A 24135-nucleotide genomic window follows, 5' to 3' on the forward strand; every position below is an offset into this window, starting at 1 on the left:
TGAGCGCTCCCTCGGAGTAGCAGGAGTTCACGCTGAAATGAGTTTTTCCCACTGCTTATGCCCCACTTTGGGAAGCCGTTAGGGTTTAACACTGAATCTCTCTTGTATTTCAACAATTTCTATTGCAAGACATTATGAATTCCAAATGGCTCTCTCATTTATACTTGGATTTGAATGCTTTGTTCACCCTTCCCTCTGCCCCATAGTACTTTTGTATATAACTGAAATTTATTTATTTATATTATTTTCTAACTACCCCCCACACACTATAAATTCACTGTGGGCAGGGAATGTGTCTACCAACTCTGTTGTATGTACTCTGCTAAGTGTTTAGTACAGTGCTGTGCAAACAGGAAGTGTTCAAAATGTAGATATGATTGATTGATTGTTGATTGTGCTAGTGTTTAACTGTCTGGGATCCTGAAATATGTTTTCAGTTTAAAAGAATTGCATCCTTCATCCTTCTAAAGAGAATGTCCATATAAAATTGAAATTAGATTTTATTACTATTACTTTGCTTATCCAAATGAAATCAGTGTATTTCAGTCATAGAATATCAGTGCTGATTATGCCTTTTGAACCCGAGTTCTAGGAAAGCCCTATTTTTCTAGAAATTTATCTGTATGAATACATTCCCTACTAGAACAGGACTGTTTGTATGCGACACCAATTGAGATCAATGGGTGCCTGATCCCCCAGGCAGTAAGATAATGATATGCTTGCTTGGTATTATTTTAAATTTTAGGAAAATATTAATCCCTCAAAGTGCTTGAAATTGGAAATAACCATCCATAATTATTTCATTTCTTCATTGATATAGCAGATATGGTTTTGTTCTTGAAGATGACAGAATTATAGTGGATTTCTGATAAAAATAAATTCCATTGTGTTGTTCAGAATTCAGGTAATCATATATTTTTATATTATAAGTACATTGTTGAGCCCTGTGCGGGACAGGGACTAGGCCTGATGTGATTACTTGTATCTACTCTAGCACTTAGAACAGTGCTTGACAATAATAAGTGCAAAATAAATACCATACTCACCAAATACCACTAACGTCATTGTTCAGGAATATGACCATAGATTTTGTATGATCTCTTTTCAGGATGATACTACGATATTCACTCGAGTTTCTCTATTATTCCAGTGTGCATTCACTTGAGCTACAGAAAGAAAAGCCCCACTGTTTACCCATTCTATCTATTTCTATCTATTCTGGATTTCCTGTCAGGATAAACCAGGTGCTATATATTTACCCCACCCCGTAGTACAAACATTCTGAGAGTAGCCAGATCTTTAAAAAAAAGGAAAAAGAAATGGATATTCCCAAAATGCTTTGCTCAGAGAATGGTCAACACCACAAGATAAATTGGCTCGTGAATTTTTTTGTCATAAAATGTAACAGGAGTCCAGAGTAAGTTGGGAATCTGATATAGAGCATCAGGACAGTTTTAACAAATAGGTTAACTGAGAATTTCCCAAGGTCATATCACCAGGAGCTCTTTATGCCACTGAGGGAATACCCTTAAATCCAATTTGCAATAGTCCTCAGATATATTCCCCACCTCTGCCAACACCACATTCTACCTCCTTCCGCAGCTGCTGCTGTGCTGGTGTTCATAGAGCTACAGGAGCAAATAATCCTGGCAAAATGGAAAGAGGACAGGAACCACTCTATGGGATTCTCAGAATCCAATGGAGATTTAAACTGGATCTAATATAGATATAGTTGTTCTTTTCAAGCCTGTATTGTTATAGTTTTTCTTCATTCACTAAATATTTATATTTTATGCATTCACATATCCTAGGTCTGATATACAGCACGTCCACTAGTCAAATGATAAAGACAAAGGAGAAAATTAGACCAAAAATGGATGCCATCAAGGGAATTTAAAGAACCTAAATTATGTTTAAAAGTGGTGATTTCTTGATCTTACACTGAAAGAAAAAAAAATTATCAGCGCGTATGCCACAGAAATAACAAGTAGAAATCAGAACTCAGTGACTGAGTTCTTTCTGTTGGGATTTTCCATTACCTAGCTATCTGTAATCCTCTGTGCTATCCAGTACTAATGAACCTAAGAGTGTTAATCTGACTGATAGGAAGTTCATGCCTTCTGGGGCTGCTTCTGGCAATTGTTCAAACCTTGTGGATATTTAGTTTACTCTTCTGTGGACCCAAGGGCATCGATAATTTCTTCTGTGACACACCTCCAGTGTTAGAGCTCATGTGTGCAGACACCTCTGTGCTTGAACTCTATACACTGATGGGCACCATTTTGCTGAATATTGTCCCATTCCTTCTCATTCTGCTCTCCTACATATACATCATCTCTACCATCATGAAGATGTCATCCACTGAGGGGAGAAAAAAGGCCTTTTCTACCTGTCCCTGCCACCTTATTGTTCCCACTCCCTTCTGTGATGCAGCCCCATTCTGACCTACCTACGGCCCAAAGCTAGCTCCTTGGCAGAAAGCAGGAAACTACTGACCCTCTCGTACAATCTCTTGACTCCCTTATTGAACCCCCGATCTACAGCCTATACAACAGTGAGGTGAAAAGGACCTTGAGAAGAATACTGCAAGAAAATGTGTTCGTAAAGACTAAATATTGCTTTTGGTTATTCTCTGTCAATGCTAATTCTGAGTTTGAGAGGACGTAGTGCTTTAGATCCAATTGAATTGTTTGTACCTGTGGGACAAGGATTGTATCTGCCTGATTATCTTGTATCTTCCCCAGGCTTAGTGTAATGCTTTGTACAAAGTAAGAAATTTACAAATGTTTATCATCATTATTATTATTGTTATTGGTACTATTTTAGAGTCAATGGAGTAATTAATTTCATTCCCCTTCTTTAGGCCAGATCTACACAAAGTTTTGAGGGAAAATAAATTGCTGCCCAGGGGGCTGAGTTTTCATTTCTTCATGTTCTGTTATAAACATAACATTCACCAAAAAGAAAGTTACAGGCTTGTGCGTTGACTCTTAAGAGGGACAATGACCTTGTGAATGTCTGTCAGTGGGACACACTTAGTACTGCCCCTGCCATACATTTGTCTGTCTGTGTCTGTCTGCCTGTGTGTCCATCTGTCTCTTTTTCCAACTATCCCTCTGTCTGTCTCTGTGTCCAACTATATCTCTATGACTCCGTGTCCATCTATCTCTGTTTCTGGGTCTGCTTCTGTCTCTGCATCAGTCTGTCTTTGTCCCTCTCTGTGTGAGGACAGTGGGGAGGAAGGGGAGAGGAGCTCCCCAGTGATGTGAGAGTAGGAATTGAGCTATAAGCTTTCCTAAAATGGTTCTCTGACAGGAACAATATTGGAGATGGGGAGAGAAGTTTCAGACATTAAGTCCCAGTTCCTGCTCTGAGAATCTTCTCCACATCCCACTTTCCTGCTCATCTGACACTGCCCTTGTGCAGTGGCCCAAATACATCTGTCAGCATTGTAAAGGAGAAGGCAGCTGATGGAGGAATGGAGGAATTGGTGCAGTTGCTCAAGCTTGGAGCTCAGGAAGTAGCTCCACTTGTGCCTGAAGATCTTCAGTGTAAACTCCTCATCTAGATGGCAAACTCCTTGTGGCCAGGGAACATACCTACCTGTCTACCAACTCTGTTTCATTGCACTATCCCAAGGACTTAATACATGTTCTGCACACATGAAGCACTTAATAAATATGATTGATTGTTAAGAAAGCATCAGTGAGAGGCATAGATAGACCAGATATCTCCCTTTAACGGCAGTGCCCTTGGTGACAACTGGCAGAAGCTGGCATAGCCAAAGACCAGCTCACCTGAATAGAAGGACATGGCATGAGTGGGAAAGTACCTTACGGGAAATAGTATATCCTAGTTAGCATTTAGTTTATTTAATGTATTTAGTTTCTCCTCCCTTGCTACCCAAAGCAGGAGAAAGCACATTCCCATGGTTCAAACCAAACGTGAAAAAACACAAACCATATCTATTTAGAGAGACAGAAAGACTTAGAGGAAAGAGGCCAAGATTGGGAATCAGTAGACCCAGGCTTTAGTGACAGCTCTGCTACTTATCTACTGCATGACCTTGAGTAAGTCACTTAAATTGTTTGTGCCTCAGTTTACTTATCTGTAAAATGGAATTAAAATGCCTGTTCTTCCTCCTCCCTAGATTGTGAGCCCCATGAGACAGACTGTGTCTCACCTAGTTAGTTTGTATACCAGTGGTTGAAGCATATTAAGTGCTTCATAAATCTCAGTATTGTTATTACTATTATATAATAGAATAAACTCATTTGTAGTTATCAGAGTGTTTGGATAACTATTAGAGTTATATTGAAAGTCAGCTATCATTTGTTTTTCAGTTGACTGCCTTTCAAGCATTTAGTTAGCAAAGCCAGCAGGAGCTATTCTGCTTTTTGTAAGAAGGTGGAAAAGATCCACTCTAGGCCTTTGCTAAATCACTCTGAATAGTATACTCAACAATAGTTCACTAAATGGGTTAGGGCACAGCGATGCCCAGGACTGCTTGAAGTTATGAAGCTATTCTGTTCTGTGAACACAGATGGTGTCAGTCCTCCCAGCAACTGGCTCATGGTATAATAATAATTATGGTATTTGTTAAGCACTTACTATGGGTCAGACTCTGTACTAGGCACCGTACATTGTACGACGCTATGATATATGCTGTTGGGCCTAGAGTGGCACGGCAAAAAATCGTGGATGGGTCAATGCAAGCCATCACTACTTCTGCAAACCTAACTCAAGCACATAAAATGCTGGTATCAGGAAATACATTTCCATTCTTATTCATTCATTCAATCGTATTTATTGAGCCCTTACTGTATGCAGATCACTGTACTAAGTGCTTGGGAAAGTAGAATAAAGAGTGACAATCCTGCCCACAATGAGCTCACAATCTAGAAGGGTGGTGACATACATTAGCCATTGGTGCTTGAGTAAGGATCACCTAAATGACAAGGGGCCAGATATAGTGTACTATTTTCATTGCTGAATAGTGATAGCATGCAAAAGATTCTCTTTCAAAGACACTCATCATCATCAATCGTATTTATTGAGCGCTTACTATGTGCAGAGCACTGTACTAAGCGCTTGGGAAGTACAAGTTGGAGACAGTCCCTACCCAACAGTGGGCTCACAGTCTAAAAGAATGAATATGGTCTCTTTCTGCAAGACCAAAACTGTATTCTAAAACCAAGAACCAGATGCCTTATTATATACCTTGCCAAATCCTCTCCTCTGTTTAAGTTTCCCATAACAGTTAACACTGCTATGATCCCCCTTTCACTGGCAATCTTGACTTAATCCTTCTCTTCTCCCTCTTTTTCAACCACCATGCTCCGTTCATTACCAAATTTTGTCAGTTTTCCCCCATAACGTCTTCAGAATCCATTCTTTCCTTTCCTTGGAAAGCAGCATGATCCAGTGGATAGAGCAAGGGCCTTAAATTCAGAGGTCCTGGGATCTAATCTCAGCTCTGCCACTTGCCTGCTGTGTGATCTTGGGCAAATCACTTACCTTCTCTGTACCTCAATAATCTCATCTGTAAAATGGGGATAAGGTACCTGTTCTCCCTTCTTCTTAGACTCTGAGTCCCATGTGGGATAGACAAAATTAAATTGTATTAAACTTAATGCTTAGCACAAAGCTTGGCACATAGTAATCACTCAACCCCACAAACAATATTATTATTATTTCCAGTCACACAACTACCATGCTCACCCATCCCCTGTCGTATCCTGGCTTGACTACTACAACAACCTCTTTGCTGATATCCCTCCTCCAGTTTCTTTGTTTTCCAGACTATATTTTACTCAGTTTCCCAGATTATCTTTCAAAATGGTGCGGTGACTGGGTCACACTCCCAAGAGCTTTACTATAGTGGTGTGCACACAGGAGATGTCCAGTAAACGCTAATGATTGATTGTCTGTTGCATCCCCAAATAGTTGGGTAGGATAAGTTGAACAGGCATGGATCAACTATTTATCCTTATGGTAGTGAGGCAATAATGAGATAATACATCTTCAGCTCTTAAAACACCATCCGTTCCATCACTGAGCCACCTTAAAATTGACTTAGTAATTACTGAAACCCACTGTTCATTCATTCATTCAATCGTATTTATTGAGCAATTACTTTGTGCAGAGCACTGTACTAAGCTCTTGGGAAGTACAAGTTGGCAACATATAGAGATGTTCCCTACCCAACAACGGGCTCACAGTCTAGATGTACTGATGTAAAATACTCTTTTGAAGTTACAGAAAATGGAACAGAATTCTTGGTGCTGCTCCCTGAACTCCTGAATTTGATGTGCTCTGAAAATCATGTCTGCTGGTCCAGGGATTCTCTGGCTTCACTCTTGCCACCAACTTACAGATAGTATATTTCACCTAAAACCCCACTTTTCCCTTTCCCTTCATTTTTTTCCTTCCTGCTTCAACATTTTTCTCTCCATTTCCCAATCTCTCTTTACCAAACTTCCCTCCCTGCCCATTTTCAGTTCCTCATACTCGCTTCTAGTTTTCCAGTTTTATTTCTTTTGCCATGTCGCAGTGTTCCTGCATCCTTGTGTTTCAGGAGGCTGTTGTCCTTTTAATGTTGACTTGCCCTGAATTTTGTTGCTAAGTAAACAGTATTCTCACTGTGCACTTGTTGCTAAGTAAATACTATTCTCACTGTGCACTCCATTTTTAATTTCATACTCTTTTTCTCTTTTTTATTATGAGTTCACAGGCAGGGGTGTGTATCTAGAAGTTTGCATAAGTATGGAGGGACACTGGGCGTTTTGAAAGTGGAGGTGAGTTTCTCACTGAGTATGTGGAGGAGGTCAGGTGTGTATTCACCCTGGAGCTCAGAGAAGGACATTTTCTTGTAGGACAAATGTCTAAGAGTTTGGCTGTATTGGAGACCAAATGATTCTTTAGACAATGCAGAAGGGAGGATTAAAGGAGAGAGGGCAGTCCTTCCCCTCTCTATCCAAGTAGGAACAATAATGGGAAATTGTTCAGATTCATATTTCCTGGAGGAAAGGAGAAATATCATTCCAGTAACCAGCAGAGTCTGTTTCTAGGTAAGGAAAAAAGTAGAGAATGAAACAGAATAAAGGAATCAAGGAGAAACCTGCACCACACTAATGAAGTCTTAAGGGGCTATGAAACTATTTGAAATCACTGAATGTTTTCTTTGCAGCTTAATGAGCTCATTAATATTAAAATCACTCCTAGAAACCTGGTCCCAGAAGTCTCTGAAGACCCTGCATTTAATCCTGTTGAACTATAGCATGGATCCTCTGAAAACGGGGACAGATTTGTATTGGGAAGGGAACTGGAGTGCTGAAAAAAAAAAAGGGACCTCTCGCACTACCAAGACGCTAGGCAGTGGGGGAAGAAAACGAAGAGTGGAGCTTCCTCTCTCTCAGTTCTGATTGATTCCCACAAGTGATAGCCAACCACTGGCCAGTTTAGAGTCATCGCAGCTTACCCTCTCTCCATAGGTCCTGGGTCAATACCCTAGTGAGACCTAGCACACATTTAGTGGTGAAAATCCCAGCATTCTAAAGTGGGTGTTTGGATTACGAGAGTCTTTATCATCTTAAAATGACAGTCAAGGCTGGAGGAATTAGATCAGAGAAGTTAAGAATGAGATGCCCCTTTAAAGAATGTATCAGGAACCAGAGATGGGTAGGAAATGCTTGCCAAATTATAGACTTAGGTGAGACAGAATGAAGGATGTTCTGATGGTGGGGGTTTTAGTATGTTGAAATACATTAATAAGGGAGATGGTGGGATTTCCTCTTTACAGGGAAGACAAATCCTCTTGTGTCTGGAAAGGTTTATTTTTTATTTTTGTCTCAAATCTAAGGGATCTTCTAGATAACACAGTAAGTCCTTTTAAGCACTAGGATCCTCCAACTGCCTAAGCTACATACTCGGAGTGGGCCATTAACAAGAAGTTGAAACTTTTTCAGTCATTCATTTCGTTTCTCTTGTCCTGTCACTCTGTTGATTTTCTGTTTGTCCTTAAATATGCAGAACCTGAAAATGCAAAAATAAAAAAAACCCAAAATACTGGAAAACGCTATTCTAGAAGCAGCGTTCCTCAGTGGAAAGAGCATGGGCTTGGAAATCGAAGGTCATGGGTTGTAATCCCGACTCCACCACTTGTCAGCTGTGTGACTTTGGGCAAGTCACTTAACTCTCTGTGCCTCAGTTACCTCATCTGTGAAATGGGGATTAAGACTGTGAGCCCCATGTGGGACAACCTGAACAACTCCCCAGTGCTTAGAACACTGCTTCACATATAGTAAGTGCTTAACAAATACCATCATCATTATTATTATCATTACAAAATTATGTAGTAATAATAATGGTGGTATTTAAGTGCTTACTATATGCCAAGCACTTTTCTAAGTGTTGTGCACTGTTCTAGTATGTTCATGAATCCTGATTTCATTATTTGGGAATCAAACTGGTGCCTTGGTGTGGTTTCTACTTACTGAATAAGTTTAATTTTACTTAATGGCATTTCTCTGTCTCCTGTGGAGGTTCATCTGGACCCATAAGAAAGCTTTCCACAGTTATTACAACTAGTATTACAACTATCATTTAGTTAGTACAATCAGATTGTCCAATCAAAAGCAGCAGAGTGAATCTTATGGGGATTTTAAGATTATGGAATAATATTGGTAAATTGAGGCTGTTGATCAGGGACACGGTGCAACTTCTATTGCTAGCTCCTTCTAGGAGTTGCTGCAGCTAGTTCTCCTTTGGTAGTGGGGAGAATCTAAGATGGCTTTGCCATTTTGGTTAGTAAAATGAATAAGTTGAAGGTGGGATCAGGTAGGATTCTGAATGTACTTGTGTTCCTTTCAGGTGTTGTCCTTTCAGGTGTTGTATTGGTTTCCTTATATCTGAACCTAGGCTTGAAACTCAGGGAAATTGTTTCGGCAATTCTCATTGCTTAGAAGTAAATCTACAGTGTTGGGCCTTTCTATTACCTGACCCAACAGGTAATATGCGCTAATCAAATGGAGGGGGACACCACTCATCTTGGCATTTCAGAAGCTGCGAGGAGAAACAAAACTAGATATAAAGAAGATTAACTCAAAATATTTTGAAAGAAGACACCAAATTCCTCTTCTTGCTCTACCCACAGCCTGCTGCAGAAATGGGAAGAGGCAATCACTCCTCAGTGACTGAGTTTCTTCTCTTAGGATTTTCTAAACTTCCTGAACTGCAGTTTCTATTATATTATTCCTAATAATTTAAGTGATAATCCTAAAAGGAAATGTCCTTATTATTCCAGTCACCACAATGGATCGTGTTCTTCAAACACCAATGTATTTTCTAAGGAATTTGTCCTTTCTAAAAATTTGCTTACATGCTGTCATAGTCCCTAGAATCCTTGTTATTCTCTCCAGTGAGAATAAGAGTATTTCCTTTGCTGCTTGCTTTGCCCAATTGTTCTTTCTTGTCTTGGGACTAGTGAATGTTTTCTGTGGGTGCAATATCTTATGACCACTATCTAGCTATCTGTAACTCACAGTGCTACCCAATACTTATGAACCAACATGTGTTTAGCTACCTAGCTGGTGATTCCTGGAGCTTGGGACTGATGGTAGCAATAATACAAACTGTATGGATATTTGATTTTCCCTTCTGCGGACCTAATGGTATCAATCATGTCTTCTGTGACACCCCTCCGTTGTTAGGGCTGGTGTGTGCAGATATTTATCTGTTTGAGCTTTGTGAGCTGACGGGTACCATTTTCATCATTATGGTCCCATTCCTTCTCATTCTGCTCTCCTAGGTCCACATCATTTCCACCATCCTGAAGATGTCTTCTGCTGAAGGAAGGAACAAAGCCTTTTCTACTTGCTCCTCCCATCTCACTGTGGTCACTCCATTCTACGGTGCAGCTGTTCTAACATTTGTGGGCCCCAAACTGGCTATTCAGCAGAAAGTAAGAAACTGCTGATGCACTCGTATATTCTCCTGATTCCCCTGTTGAACCACCTGATCTACAGCCTACAGAACAGTGAGGTGAAAGAGGTTTTGGGGAGAACAGTATGCCAGAAGACTTGTCTTAGAGACTAAATGTTGAATCTACTTCATCAATGGAAATTCTGAGGTTAGCAGCTTCATATTGATTGAACGCTAAGAATACACACGGCATTAAGATTCTTAAATTAAACTCCCTTTCATAAGCAATGAAGTAACCCAGCGCTGTGGCTCCGCGGAAAGAGCACGGGCTGGGGAGTCAGAGGTCATGGTTTCGAATCACGGCTCTGCCACTTAATGCTAATAATAATTATGGCATTTGTTAAGTGCTTACTATGTGCAAGGCACTGTTTTAAGCTCCGGGGGAGGATACAAGGTGATCAGGTTGTCCCACGTGGGGCTCATAGTCCTCATCCCCATTTTACAAATGAGGAAACTGAGGCTCAGAGAAGTTAAATGACTTGCCCAAGATCACGGAGCAGACATGTGGTGGAGCTAGAATTCGAACCCATGACCTCTGACTCCAAAGCCCATGCTCTTTCCCTGAGCCACGCTGCTTCACTTGTCAGCTGTGTGACCTTGGGCAAGCCACTTGATTTCTCTGTGCCTCAGTTACCTCATCTGTAAAATAGGGATTGAGACTGTGAGCCCCACATGGGACAACTTGATCACCTTGTAGCCCCCAGTGCTTAGAACAGTGCTTTGAACATAGTAAGTGCTTAACAAATGCTATCATTATTATTCTTATTAAGTAACATTTTTTGTCTTCCCTTAGGTGTATTTATTTGTTAATATAATTGAAAATAGTCTTGCAGATAACATATTATTATATCCATGATCATACTGCCGTTGGTGATTAAACTTTGTTGAGAAATACAGTAATTTTCAAATATCATCTAACAATACAACTAATAGTAACAGTTACATTTGTTAAGCACTTTCTATGTGCCAAACACTGTTCTAAGCATTGGGATAGATACAAGGTAATCAGGTCAGACATAAAAAGTCCAAATATAAAAATATTTTCAATGGACTATCAAAAATGCTTTTAAATTGCTCCATTGTAATATTTATGACAGAAAAAAAGTCATCAGCGTCAATGGTATTTAGGGACAACTTACTATGTGCAGAGCATTGTACAGAGGAGGATTCCACAGAATGTCTTAAATGGTTCTTGGGATGGTAAGAATTAATTCAAGGGAGCATCTGATTTACCATTGCAACATCATATCATCTTATGATTGAAAATGCTTATATACAAGTCCTGTTCTGAATTTTGAAAGTGCTTAGGGACAATTACTGTTCTGAATGATTGCATGCAATTTCACTGAGTTTTCTGATTTTGTTTTGGAACAAGACCAGATAACTGATTCTTTGTAGAGTCCTGGGCAGCTCCAGTAGACCTCTTTGTTAATGGGTCCGGGCAGGGCTATTAAGGCTGTTGTTCTATGGGCTTGGGGATTCAGATTGGACCAGGAGAGCCACCAGGCCATTGTATCCCTGGAAATAACCTTTCCCCTTTAGGAATATGGAATCACACTAGATTCTCAAGGAATCTTGAACTGAATCATGATAGTAAAGGTCCAAACCCTCAGGACCCATTCTTCCATTTCAAGGTCCAGGGTACTCGAATTCTAACCCGAATCCCATTGGCAAGGACAGAACAGAACCTTTACTCTACCTCTGAGACCGAAACGGCTTCCAAACATACCTTTATCTCCCTTTCCAGGCTCTGGTTTGGGCACTGAAATACAAGCAAGGCCAGGAAAAGACCCACCTGAAGTAAAGGAGACTAAATTCTTTGCTTTCCCAGGTGGACACACAAAAGACTACATCCAGCAGAACCAAAGGGACAAGTGTAGGTGAAATTGCTTCCCTGAAGTTTCCTACCCATTTACCATAGAGAAGGTATCATCCCCATTGTGGGTCAAGCTGGGAGGAGAGTCTCCTCCTACCCTAGGGTTCGAGCATGTACAATGTTCCTGAGATCAGAGTGGTAGGAAAGTGGAGTGAATGTTCCAGAACCCTTACTAAGAAGAATGGGCAGGCAATTCATAGATGTCACCAGCTCTCTGCAGCCACCGACTCTGGGGCCAACTTTTGTGCATGTTTGGTCCTCATGGTGAGTTCATGAGTCTATTTGAGGGAGTTAATTTCACCTATTCCTCAGAGGGGGCTCCTGTCTTAAGACATTATTATCTATGCAACTTACTACCTTTCTGTATTTGACAGAGGGATTATCTTAAGAATTCAGATTTCCTTACCAGAGGCGACTCAGCATCAACCCTTCTGTTCCTCAACAAATTCGTCCATTTTCCCGTGAACACATGACCCATGTTACCACTATTCCCCCACTTCTAGTTGTGAAGAGTAGAATTAATAAGACCTGGTGTTGGAGAGATCACCCTTGGTGTGTTTAGGTTTTTAAGGTCTCTAATCTATCCAAGGTTTTTGCTGGGGTGGAATAAGATGGGGATAGAGCAATTGGGTGACACCACTAAAAAGAATGCTTATGCAGTGCTACGGGAAAAGGGAAAGAGGAGGGGGTGATTTCACTTCATATCACTTTAGAAATGAGTTTGTTGTAGATGGAAGACAACAGACCCAAATATCTAGACAGCACGGTGGAGGTTGAGCTATGAAGGTTGAGAGCAATGGAACCAATGATCACAAAAAAATAGCTTCTTCAAATGGAGAAGTAGAATCTTGGGAAGGAAATAGTGGGATATGAGAGACAAAGGATGATGCATGATCTTCACGTTTACTAGACAAGCCAGAAGGTCACTCCTACCTCACCTAGCCACTCTACTACAACAGTCTAGTCTGCACACTTCACTCCTCTAAAGCAAACCCACTCACTGTGCCAAGATCTTGTCTATCTCACTGCTGACCTCTTGCCCACATCCTGCCTCTGCTCTGGAATACCTTCCCTTTTCATATCGAGAGACAATCACTCTCTCCCCCTTCAAAGCCTTATTGAAGGCCCATTCAATCATACTTATTGAGCATTTACTGTGTGCAGAGCACTGTACTAAGCGCTTTGGAAGTACAAGTTGGCAACATATAGAGATGGTCCCTACCCAACAACAGGCTCACAGTCTAGAAGGGGGAGACAGACAACAAAACAAAACATATTAATAAAATAAAATAAATAGAATGAATATGTACAAATAAAATAAATAAATAAGTAGAGTAATAAATATGTACAACATATGCAGGTGCTTTGAGGAGGGGAAGGAGGTAAGGCGGGGGACGGAGGGGGAGAGGAAGGAGGTGGCTCGGTCTGGGAAGGCCTCCTGGAGGAGGTGAGCTCTCAGTAGGGCTTTGAAGGGAGGAAGAGAGCTAGCTTAGCGGATGTGTGGAGGAAGGGCATTCCAGGACAGGAGGAGGACGTGGGCCGGGGGTAGACGGCGGGACAGGCGAGAACGAGGTACAGTGAGGAGATTAGTAGCAGAGGAGTGGAGGGTGCGGGCTTGGCTGTAGCAGGAGAGAAGGGAGGTGAGGTAGGAGGGGGCGAGGTGATGGAGAGCCTTGAAGCCGAGGGTGAGGAGGTTTTGCCTGATGAGTAGGTTGATTGGCAGCCACTGGAGATTTTTGAGGAGGGGAGTAACATGCCCAGAGCGTTTCTAAACAACGAGGATCCGGGCAGTGGCATGAAGTATGGATTGAAGTGGGGAGAGACAGGAGGATGGGAGATCGGAGAGGAGGCTGATGCAGTAATCCAGTCGGGATAGGATGAGAGATTGAACCAGCAGGGTAGCGGTTTGGATGGAGAGGAAAGGGCGGATCTTGGCAATGTTGCGGAGGTGAGACCGGCAGGTTTTGGTGATGGATTGGATGTGAGGGGTAAACGAGAGAGTGGAGTTGAGGATGACACTAAGGTTGCAGGCTTGTGAGACGGGAAGGATGGTAGTGCCCTCCACAGTGATGGGAAAGTCAGAGAGAGGGCATGGTTTGGGAGGGAAGATAAGGAGTTCTGTCTTGGACATGTTGAGTTTTAGATGGCGGGCAGACATCCAGATGGAGATGTCCCGAAGGCAGGAGCAGATGCGAGCCTGGAGGAAGGGAGAGAGAGCAGGGGCAGAGATGCAGATTTGGTGTCATCAGCGTAGAGATGATAGTTGAAGCCGTGGGAGTGAATGAGTTCAACAAGAGAGTGAGCGTAGATAGAGAAGAGAAGGGGACCAAGCAATGACCCTTGAGGAACACCTAAAGTAATGGTATGGGAGGGGGAGTAGGAGCCCGCAAAAAAGACTGAGAATGAACGGCCGGAGAGATAAGACGAGAACCAGGAGAGGACAGAGTCTGTGAAGTCAAGGTTGGATAGCGTGTTGAGGAGAAGGGGGTGGTCCACAGTGTCGAAGGCAGCTGAGAGGTCGAGGAGGATTAGGATAGAGTAGGAGCTGTTGGCTTTGTCAAGCATGAGGTCATTGGTGACCTTTGAGAGGGCAGTTTCCATGGAATATAGGGGACAGAAGCCAGTTTGGAGGGGGTCGAGGAGAGAGTTGGCGTTGAGGAATTTGAGGCAGCGCATGTTGATGACTCGTTCAAGGAGTTTGGAAAGGAATGGTAGGAGGGAGATAGGGCGATAACTAGTAGGTGAAGTGGGGTCAAGAGAGGGTTTTTTTAGGATGGGGGAGACGTGGGAAATTTTGAAGGCAGAGGGGAAGGAACCAGTGGAGAGTGAGCGGTTGAAGATTGAAGTTAAGGAGGGGAGAAGGGACGGAGCGAGAGATTTCATAAGATGGGAGGGAATGGGGTCAGAAGCACAGGTGGCCGGAGTAGCACTTGAAAGGAGGAAGGGGATCCCCTCTGAGGATACTGCTGGGAAGTATGGGAGAGTAGCAGAGAGGGATGAGAGTCGGGGGGTTGGAGAATTGGGGGGAGAGACTTTGGGAGCTCAGACCTGATAGATTTAATTTTATTAATGAAGTAGGAGGCCAGATCGTTGAGGGTGAGGGAAGGAGGAGGGGGAGGAACAGGGGGCCTGAGAAGGGAGTTAAATGTATGGAAGAGCTGACGGGTATGATGGGAATGGGTGTCAATAAAGGAGGAGAAATAGTTTTGTCTGGCAGAGGAGAGGGCAGAGTTAAGGCAAGAAAAGATAAACTTGAAGTGAACGAGGTTTTCATGGTGTTTAGACTTTTGCCAGCAGTGTTCAGCAGCTCGAGCATAAGAGCGAAGGAGGCAGACAGTGGCAGTGATCCAGGGCTGTGTTTAGTGGTACGAGAGCGGTGAAGGTAGAGGGGAGCGAGTGAGTCGAGCTGAGTAGAGCGGGTAGAGTTGAGAGCAGTATTCTGATCATCAAGTTTGGGTAGAGAGGAAAGGGAGGAGAGGTGGGGTGTGAGGCGCTCAGAATGATGGGTGGGGTCAAGAGAGCAGAGGTCTCTGTGAGGAAGTAATATAGATTTACAGGGGAAAGGAGTGTGAGTGAGGAGGCAGGTGAGAAGGTTATGATCAGAGAGAGGGATTTCAGAGTTGGTGAGGGTGGAGACAGTGCAGTGGTAGGAGATGATGAGGTCGAGGGTGTGACCAAGTTGGTGAGTGGGTGAGGTGGGGTGGAGCAAGGGGTTGGCAGCGTCAAGGAGAGATAGAAGGCAGGTGGCAGAGGAGTCACCAGGGATATCCATGTGGATGTTGAAGTCTCCGAGGATCATCGTGGGAAGGAGAGAAGGAAGATGAGGAAGAGGTCAAAATCAGCTCTATGACCTTGGACAAGTCACTTCGCAACCCCAGTGACTTGCCAAATTAGGGTTTGAAAATGACCCCAAGAAAATCTCCTGAATGTTTACCATGCTTTGTCCTTCCAGGAGGAAACCTTCCGATTCTGGGAATAGAAGTGATTCAAGCAGCTCAGCCCTGCTTCGAGACACGTGCTCAACTAGGTCTAGTTTCCAGTGCTTCATTCAGTGCTTGGCACACGGTAAGCACTTAAAATTCCACAATCATCATCTTATTTATAAGACTGGGTTCCATGTTTGTGCATGTGATTGAGCAACTAGCTGTAGAAGGAATTCCTTCTTTCTGGAAGGAAAGAATCTAGTTTACATTTTGCTGGTTCCTCTACTGCTGACAAAATGCCAACGAGGTGATTAACCCCTCGAGAAGCAGAGTTGCCTGGTGGAAAGAGCATGGGCTTGGGAGTCAGAGGATGTGGGTTCGAAACCCTGCTCTGCCACTCGTCTGCTTTGTGATCTTGGGCAAGCCACTTAACTTCTTTGTGCTTCAGTTCTCTCACCTGCAAATTGGGGATGAAGACACTGAGCCCCATGTGGGACAATCTGATTACCTTGTATCTACCCTAGTGCTTAGAACAGTGCTTGGCACATGGTAAATGCTTAAGAAATACCATCATTATAATTATTATTACTATTATTATTTAATGGTGGTCAGTAGGGGCAAGGTGCTTTTTGGAGTAACATGAAAGCAGCAGAAACTGCACCCCGAGGAAATAACTAGGGTGACTGGTCCAGTATGGCAAGACCAAAAGTGTGATTGGGAAGCACTGCGATTCAAACGTACCTGTTTCGAAAGCACAGAGCTACTGGGGGCACCAGAGTGGAAACATTATGGGTAATAATAATAATGGTATTTGTTAAACGTTTACTATGTGCTAAGCACTGTGCTACACTCTGGGATAGATATAGAGAAAATTGGGATGGGCACAGTCTCTGTCCCAGATGGGGCATGCAGCCTTAATCTCCATTTTACAGATACAGTAACGTAGGCCCAGAGAAATGAAGTGACTTGCCCGAGGTCACACACCAGACAAGAGGAGGGGCTGGGATTGGAACCCAGGTCCTTCTGAATCCCAGGCCTGTGCTCTATCCTCTAGGCAACACTGCTTACTCTAAAGAGTTAAAAAAAGAAGAAGTCAACAAACCGGCAGTCAGAAGACCTGGGTTCTAATTCCATTTCACCTCTTGCCTGCTGTTGTGACCTTGGGAAAGTTAGTTGATTGGACCACCTGTCTACTTGCTTTGTTTTGTTATCTGTCTCCCCCTTCTAGACGGTGAGCCCATTGTTGGGTAGAGACCGTCTCTATATGTTGCCGATTTGTACTTTCCAAGCGCTTAGTACAGTGCTCTGCACACAGTAAGTGCTCAATATATACAATTGAATGAATTAATGAATGAACTGAACAACAGAAGGTGGTATTGACATATCTTCCAACTAAACTGAGGCCAGGTATTGTGTCTATTATACAAATTGTCGACCCTATGGTATTTCCAGTGACAACGTATGGATCTGTAAGCTGGACAGTGAAAAAACAAGATAGAAAGAACATCGATTCTTTTGAATGTGATGTTGGTGAAGGCTTTTAAGAATACCATGGACTACACAAAAGACAAACAAATGGATTTTAGAGCAAATTCAAACGAAGTGGTCTTTGGAAGGACAAATGACTGGACTTACATTAGCATATTTTGGACACATAATCAGGAGGACTAATTATCTGGAGAAGACATGATAGGAAAAGTCCAGGGAAAACGTGGAAGAGGCAGATCAGCAGTTAGATGGATAGAGGCCGTAACAATGATAATGGAAGAACCGTTAGAAAGGTTGCGGATTATGTCAGAGGACAGAAAGTTCTGGAGAGAGGATATCCACGGAGTCGCTATGAATTGGGAACGACTCAGTGGTACTTGATAATAATAATGAACTATCCCATGTGCTTAGCACAGTGCTCTTTACACAAAAAATGCTCAATAAAATACCATCATACCATCATACTACTTTGAATTAGCTTTGACCCTGATGACTGATTCATCATTTAATAATAACAAAAATAATAATGACAACAAAATTAATGGTACTTAGTGCTTATTTTGTACTAAGGCCTGTGTGGATGCAAGGTAATCAATATTTTTATGGTTATTTAATTAGTGCATTTTTTAGAGATGTTCCTAATGAAAGACCTATTTATTATGATACTCATAACACCATATGCCTTCATTGTTTTCCCAAGCTTTCTGCCTACTGGAGGCATTAGTGTAAAATTATAGCTATATGAGAAAGCTATAGTGATTTTGACGTTTTAAATTATATCCAGTGTCCCAAACACGTCTAGTTCATTACGTGCTCTCCATTTTGTACCGAACTGGTTTACATAATGTCATTTTCACTGACTTGTTCATCTCTGACCTAGAAATTGGAACTAAAACAGAAAAAATGAGTATTGAAATTTACTAGAGACTATGCATTGCAGAATGGTCTCTCAAACATACCAAATGGCCCCCACTCATACAAGTACACAATGCAAGTATCCACACACAGCTAGTATTAGAACCCAAGTCTTTCCGAAACCCAGGCCTGTGCTCTTATTCACTAAGCCATTCTACTAAGAACTTGGGAGAGTACAATGCAGCAGAGTTTGGTGCTCATACAAATACCCAATTGCAAGTACATCAATAAATACGATTGATGATGATGAAGTACCCCAAATCCACCATCTTCCACCAGTCACTTAGACTCTCTCCTCAACACTGCATGGGCCCTGCAATCAAGTAATTAATCCATCATTTATTGAGCACTCCCTAATAATGATGGCATTTGTTAAGTGCTTACTATGTGTCAAGTACTCTTTTAAGCTCTGGGGTAGATACAAGCTATTCAGATGGAACACGGTCCATGTCACACATGGGGGTCACAGTCTTAATTCCCATTTTACAGATGAGGTAACTGAGGAAGAGAGAAGTTATGTAAGTCATAACAAGGTCACACTGCAGACGAGTGGCACAGCCAGCATTATTTCCCAAGTCTTTCTGAAACCCAGGCCTGTGCTCTTATCCACTAAGCCGTTCTACTAAGAACCTGGGAGAGTACAATGCAGCACAGTTTGGTAGACACATTTACTGCACACATCGAGCTGACAGTGTAGAGGGGGAGACAGGGCTTGAAGTGCATTTCACCATATGCAGCACCTCTGACCACTTTCGTGTTCACCGCACTCCATGCCCCAGTGGGAAAACATAGGGCTGGAAAGAGATAATATGAGTAGCACTGCACAAAGCCACCAGCACTATAATAAATCCCTTTGGAGTCTCAGGAGTGTTGCTCATCCATCATTCCCAAAGAAAGATTCCATCATCATCAAAGAAGATTGCAAACAATTAGGCTGAAGAAAAACTTCCAGGCACCGGTATCTAAGCAATACTTATTGCATCATGCCTTCACAGGGCAGACACAAGGAGAATGAAAGAGTCATTAGTTTTTGGATGAAGCTTTCTTTGTTCCTCTAAGTGATTTGGGTTTGCAATTCAATCTATTAGTTTTGATTGACTTCCGTTTTTCAATCATCACTTTAAGGTGGGGATTGTGGCAGAGTGTACTATCAACAAAATGATTAGAGTGCAAATGGTCTAAATCATTTGTAGGATGGTTACCCATGTTTATTAAAAAATATTTCAAGATGGATGACCCTTAACCTCACAAAATATCCTGTCTATTGTAGAACCATCCTTGCCATCAAGAAATATGTTCTACCTTCCTGAGCACTCTCTTAGGTTAATTGAAGTCTGTTTCCATTTCTTCGGTAATCAATGACCAAGGAGAAGTAGACATTAGCATGTTCCTCATAAAAACCTTAATACATAAATAAATATGTAAATCACCTTTTAAATATTTTTCCCTTTAGGATAAATAATTCCAATGTATTTTTTATTTTATTGGTATTTGCTAAGTGCTTACTGTGTGCCAGTCACTCTATTAAGCTAATTAATTGGGACACAGTCCAGGTCCCACATAGGTCTCACAGTCTTAATTCTCATTTTACAGATGAGGTGACTGAGGCACAGAACAGTTAAGTGATTGGCCCAAGGTCAACTTTTTCTGTCACCTGTCTACTTGTTTTGTTGTGTCTCTCCCCATTATAGACTGTGAGCCCATTGTTGGGTAGGGACTGTCTCTTATCTGTTGGAATTGTACTTTTCAAGCCTTTAGTTCAGTGCTCTGCACACAATAAGCACTCAATAAATACTATTGAATGAATGAATGAGCGAATGAAAGTGGCAGAGCCACTTAGAACCCAGGTCCTCTGAATCCCAGGCTTGCAGGTAAGCCATACTACTTCTTAAAGGCTTTGTTTGCTCTGCCATACATACTTTTTGTCTGGATTCACTCCAGCTTCTCCATGTCCTATTTAAAGACCAGTAACCAAGACAAAATACTTGCAGGTTTCACCAATGCTGAGTATTAAAAAAATGACTTTTCAGCTCCTGTAATCCCTGCTTCTCACCCTCGGCTTCAGGGATCTCCATCACCTCGCCCCCTCTCACCTCACCTCCCTTCTCTCCTTCTACAGGCCAGCCCGCACCCTCCACTCCTCTGCCACTAATCTCCTCACTGTGCCTCGTTTTTGCCTGTCCCACCATCGACCCCCAGCCCACGTCATCCCCCTGGCCTGGAATGCCCTCCCTTCACACACCCGCCAAGTTAGCTCTCTTCCTCCCTTCAAAGACCTACTGGGAGCTCACCTCCTCCAGGAGGCCTTCCAAGACTGAGCCTCCTTCTTCATCTCTCCCTCCTCACAGCACCTGTATATATGTATATATGTTTGTACGTATTTATTACTCTATTTATTCATTTTATTTGTACATATTTATTCTATTTATTTTAGTTTGTTAATATGTTTTGTTTTGTTCTCTGTCTCCCCCTTGTAGACTGTGAGCCCACTGTTGGGTAGGGAACGTCTCTATATGTTGCCATCTTGTACTTCCCAAGCGCTTAGTACAGTGTTCTGCACACAGTAAGCACTCAATAAATACGATTGAATGAAATGCTTCCAATTTAGCATAATCACATGCTTGGAAATGCTTCTTAATATGATCTAGCAGCATGACTTAGTGAATAGAGCAAGGCCTGAAGAGTCAGATGATCATGGATTGTAATCCTGGCTCCACCATTTGTCAACTGTGTGACCTTGGGCAAGGCATTTCATTTCTCTGTGCCTCAGTTACATCATCTTTAAATGGGGATTAGTAGTGTGACCTCTATGGGGCACAGGGACTGTGTCCTTCCTGACTACCTTGTATTTAGCCCTGTGCGTTGAACAGTGCTTGCCACTTAGGAAATGCTTAATAAGTACCATTATTATTAAATGTTTTCAATCACTACGTTATCCAAAGTAATACGTGTGTCTGAGCAGTGAGTTATATTTCTTGGGAAACAAAATTAGGACAGAAATCCAAAGAAAGTAAATGAGTTATCAATTTTTAAAAATTCCCTGAGAGCTTCTTGGAGTGAATCACAGATTTAGTCTGGGTGTTATTTGTGTATAATTACCAGATTAGTTAGTATTCCAATGATTGACTCAGTACACACAATATATATATATAGTGTATGTATGTATGTATGTTTGGTATGTATGTATAGTCCCCCTCTAGACTGTAGCTCGTTGTGGGCAGGGAATTTGTCTATTGGTTGGTATAGTGTACTCTGCCAAGCACTTAGTACAAGGCTTTGCACACAGTAGTCAGTCAATAAATACGATTGAATGGATGCATGAATGAATGTAGAGAATTGTTGAGCAAGGACTTTCACATTAAAATGAACCTGATTCCGTCACTAGATTCCTTACCCAGCTGGGATTGGATATCCTGAATTCCCTTGTCTGGAGCGGGTTTGAGACGTGCCTACCAACTCTGTTGTGTTGTATTCAAGCACTTAGCACAGTACTCTGAATGCAGTAAATGCTCAAAAAATTCCATTGATTGACTGAAGTAAGATGAAGATAATTCTTCATTTGCACTAATAGCACTCTGATACTCCTTCAACTTCTTTATATTACCACGGTTGTCTCCCAAGAGCTTAGATCAGCACACACAGTAGATTCTCAATCAATACCCGTGGTTTGTTAAGCCAAATTATTTGTAAATGTTATTGCTGCTCATATTACATTAATGCTATAATGTCAAAATGATAATAAAAATAATTGTTATTGTAAAAAGTGGTATTTGCTAAGTCCTACGTGCCAAGCACTGTACTAAGTGTTGGGACAGATAAAATATAAACAGATCAGACTCTGTCTCTGTATGAGCTGGGACTCATGGTCTAAAGGGGGTGGGAGAACAGGTATTTCATCCCCATTCATTATATGTTCCCAACTGCTTAATATAGTACTCTGCATACAGTAAGTGCTCAATAGATAACATGAGTTGATTGATTGATCTTATAGATGAGGAAATTGAGGCACAGAGAATTCAAGTGACTTGCTCAAGGTCACACAGAAGGTAAGAAGTGGAACTGGGTTTAGGGTCTTACTGGATAGAGCATTGGTCTGGGAGTCAGAAGGTCATGGGTTCTAATTCAAACTCTGCCACTTTTCTGTGGTGTGACATTGGGTAAGTCGCTTAACTTCTTTGGGCCTCAGTTCCCTCATTTGTAACATGAGAATTAAGCCGGTGAGCCCATGTGGGACAGGGACTGTGTCTGACACTATTATCTTGAATCTTTTCTAGGTCTTAGAACAGTAACAGGCACTTAACAAACGCCATATTTTTTCCCACTAATCACCACTGCTTCTCGGTAGTTGTACACTAACCTGTCTCGTAATTTTATTGTAATAATTTTGATATTTGTTAAACACTTAATAGGTGCCAGGCGGTGTACTAAGCACTGGGGTAAAAAAAATACCAGCTAATTTTGTTGAGCATCCCTGTCCTGTGTGGCACACAGTCTTAATCCCCATTTTACTTCTAGACTGTGAGCCCGCTGTTGGGTAGGGACCGTCTCTACATGTTGCCAACTTGTACTTCCCAAGCGCTTAGTACAGTGCTCTGCACACAGTAAGCGCTCAATAAATACGATTGAACGAATGAATGAATTTTACAGGTCTGGTAACTGAGGCACAGGGAGATTTAGTGACTTGCCAAAGGTCACACAGTGGATAAGTGGTGGCGTGGGATTAGAACCCAGGTCCTTCTGATACCCAGGCTTGTGCTCTGTTCACTAGGCCATGCTACTTCTCTTATGCATCACTTGGCCAATGGAGTACAAGTTTCTTCCAACACCAGATTGTGTTCTATTGAAATAGATAAGTGTTGTAAAAAACATTCCTTAATTTCCTAATGGTGTTCATTCAAAATGCTTAGTGTAAGTATACATTGCGGAAGACCTAAGTATGACACTTTATTCTATTGTGCAATCATTATACTTGCTTTATTTGAGCCAAAGCAGTGCAAGTATACCACCTAGTCACAGGTCAGGAAATGCAAGCTCAGTGTCTTCCTAATGTCATTATCATAGCACAGTGGATAGAGCACAGGCCTGAGAGTCAGAAGGTCATGGATTCTAATCCTCACTCCACCACTTGTCTGCTGAGTGACCTTAGGCAAGTCACTTCACTTCTCTGTGCTTCAGTTCCCTCATCTTTAAAAGAGGGACCGAGACTGTGAGCCCCACTTGAGAACAGGGACTGTGTCCAACATGATTAGCTTTAATCCACCCCAGTGTCTGATGCATAGTAAGTGCTTAACAAATGCCACAATTATTTTTATCAATATAATTATTGCCATTATTATATTTGTTAAGCACTGATCTAAGTTCTGGGGTAGATTCAAGTCAATCAGGTTGGAAACAGTTCCTGTCCCACTTAGGGCTCACAGTCTAAATTGTAGGGACAAAGATTTAATCCCCATTTTAATCTCCATTTTACAGTTGAAGAAATTGAGACACAGATAAGTTCAGTGACTTGCCCAAGGTCACACGGCTGGCAATTGGCAGACCCAGAATTAGAGCCCAGGACCTTTGGCTCCTGGGCCCAGGCTCTTTCCACTATGCCATACCGCAAGGGCAAGGAGAAGGTTCACTTGTAATTTTATTTATTCATATTAATACCTGTCTCCTTTAGACTGAAAGTTCATTGTAGGCAGGAAATGTGACTGCACAGGTGCTTGGTATCTGGGCTGTACCTGGGCTTAGTATCTGAGCTTGCAGCAGTATCTTCAGATAAGATCTCCTCCCTCCTTTCAAGTGCGACTCCATCCACCTGTGCTTCGGACCCCATTCCCTCTCATTTTATGAAAGCACTCACCCCCTTCCCTCCTCCCCTCCTTAACGTCCATCTTCAACCACTCACTCTCCACTGGTTCCTTCCCCTCTGCCTTCAAACATGCCCAAGTCTCCCCCATCCTAAAA

At 42.1% G+C, this 24135-nt stretch overlaps 1 pseudogene; it reads left to right on the plus strand.

The window, feature by feature from the left end:
• Positions 1 to 9166: 9166 nt before the first annotated feature.
• The window catches only part of LOC119923222, a 28336-nt pseudogene continuing 13367 nt past the window's right edge, over positions 9167 to 24135 (plus strand).

This window comes from Tachyglossus aculeatus, unplaced genomic scaffold, assembly GCF_015852505.1.
Source record: "Tachyglossus aculeatus isolate mTacAcu1 unplaced genomic scaffold, mTacAcu1.pri scaffold_158_arrow_ctg1, whole genome shotgun sequence".
NCBI lineage: Eukaryota > Metazoa > Chordata > Mammalia > Monotremata > Tachyglossidae > Tachyglossus > Tachyglossus aculeatus.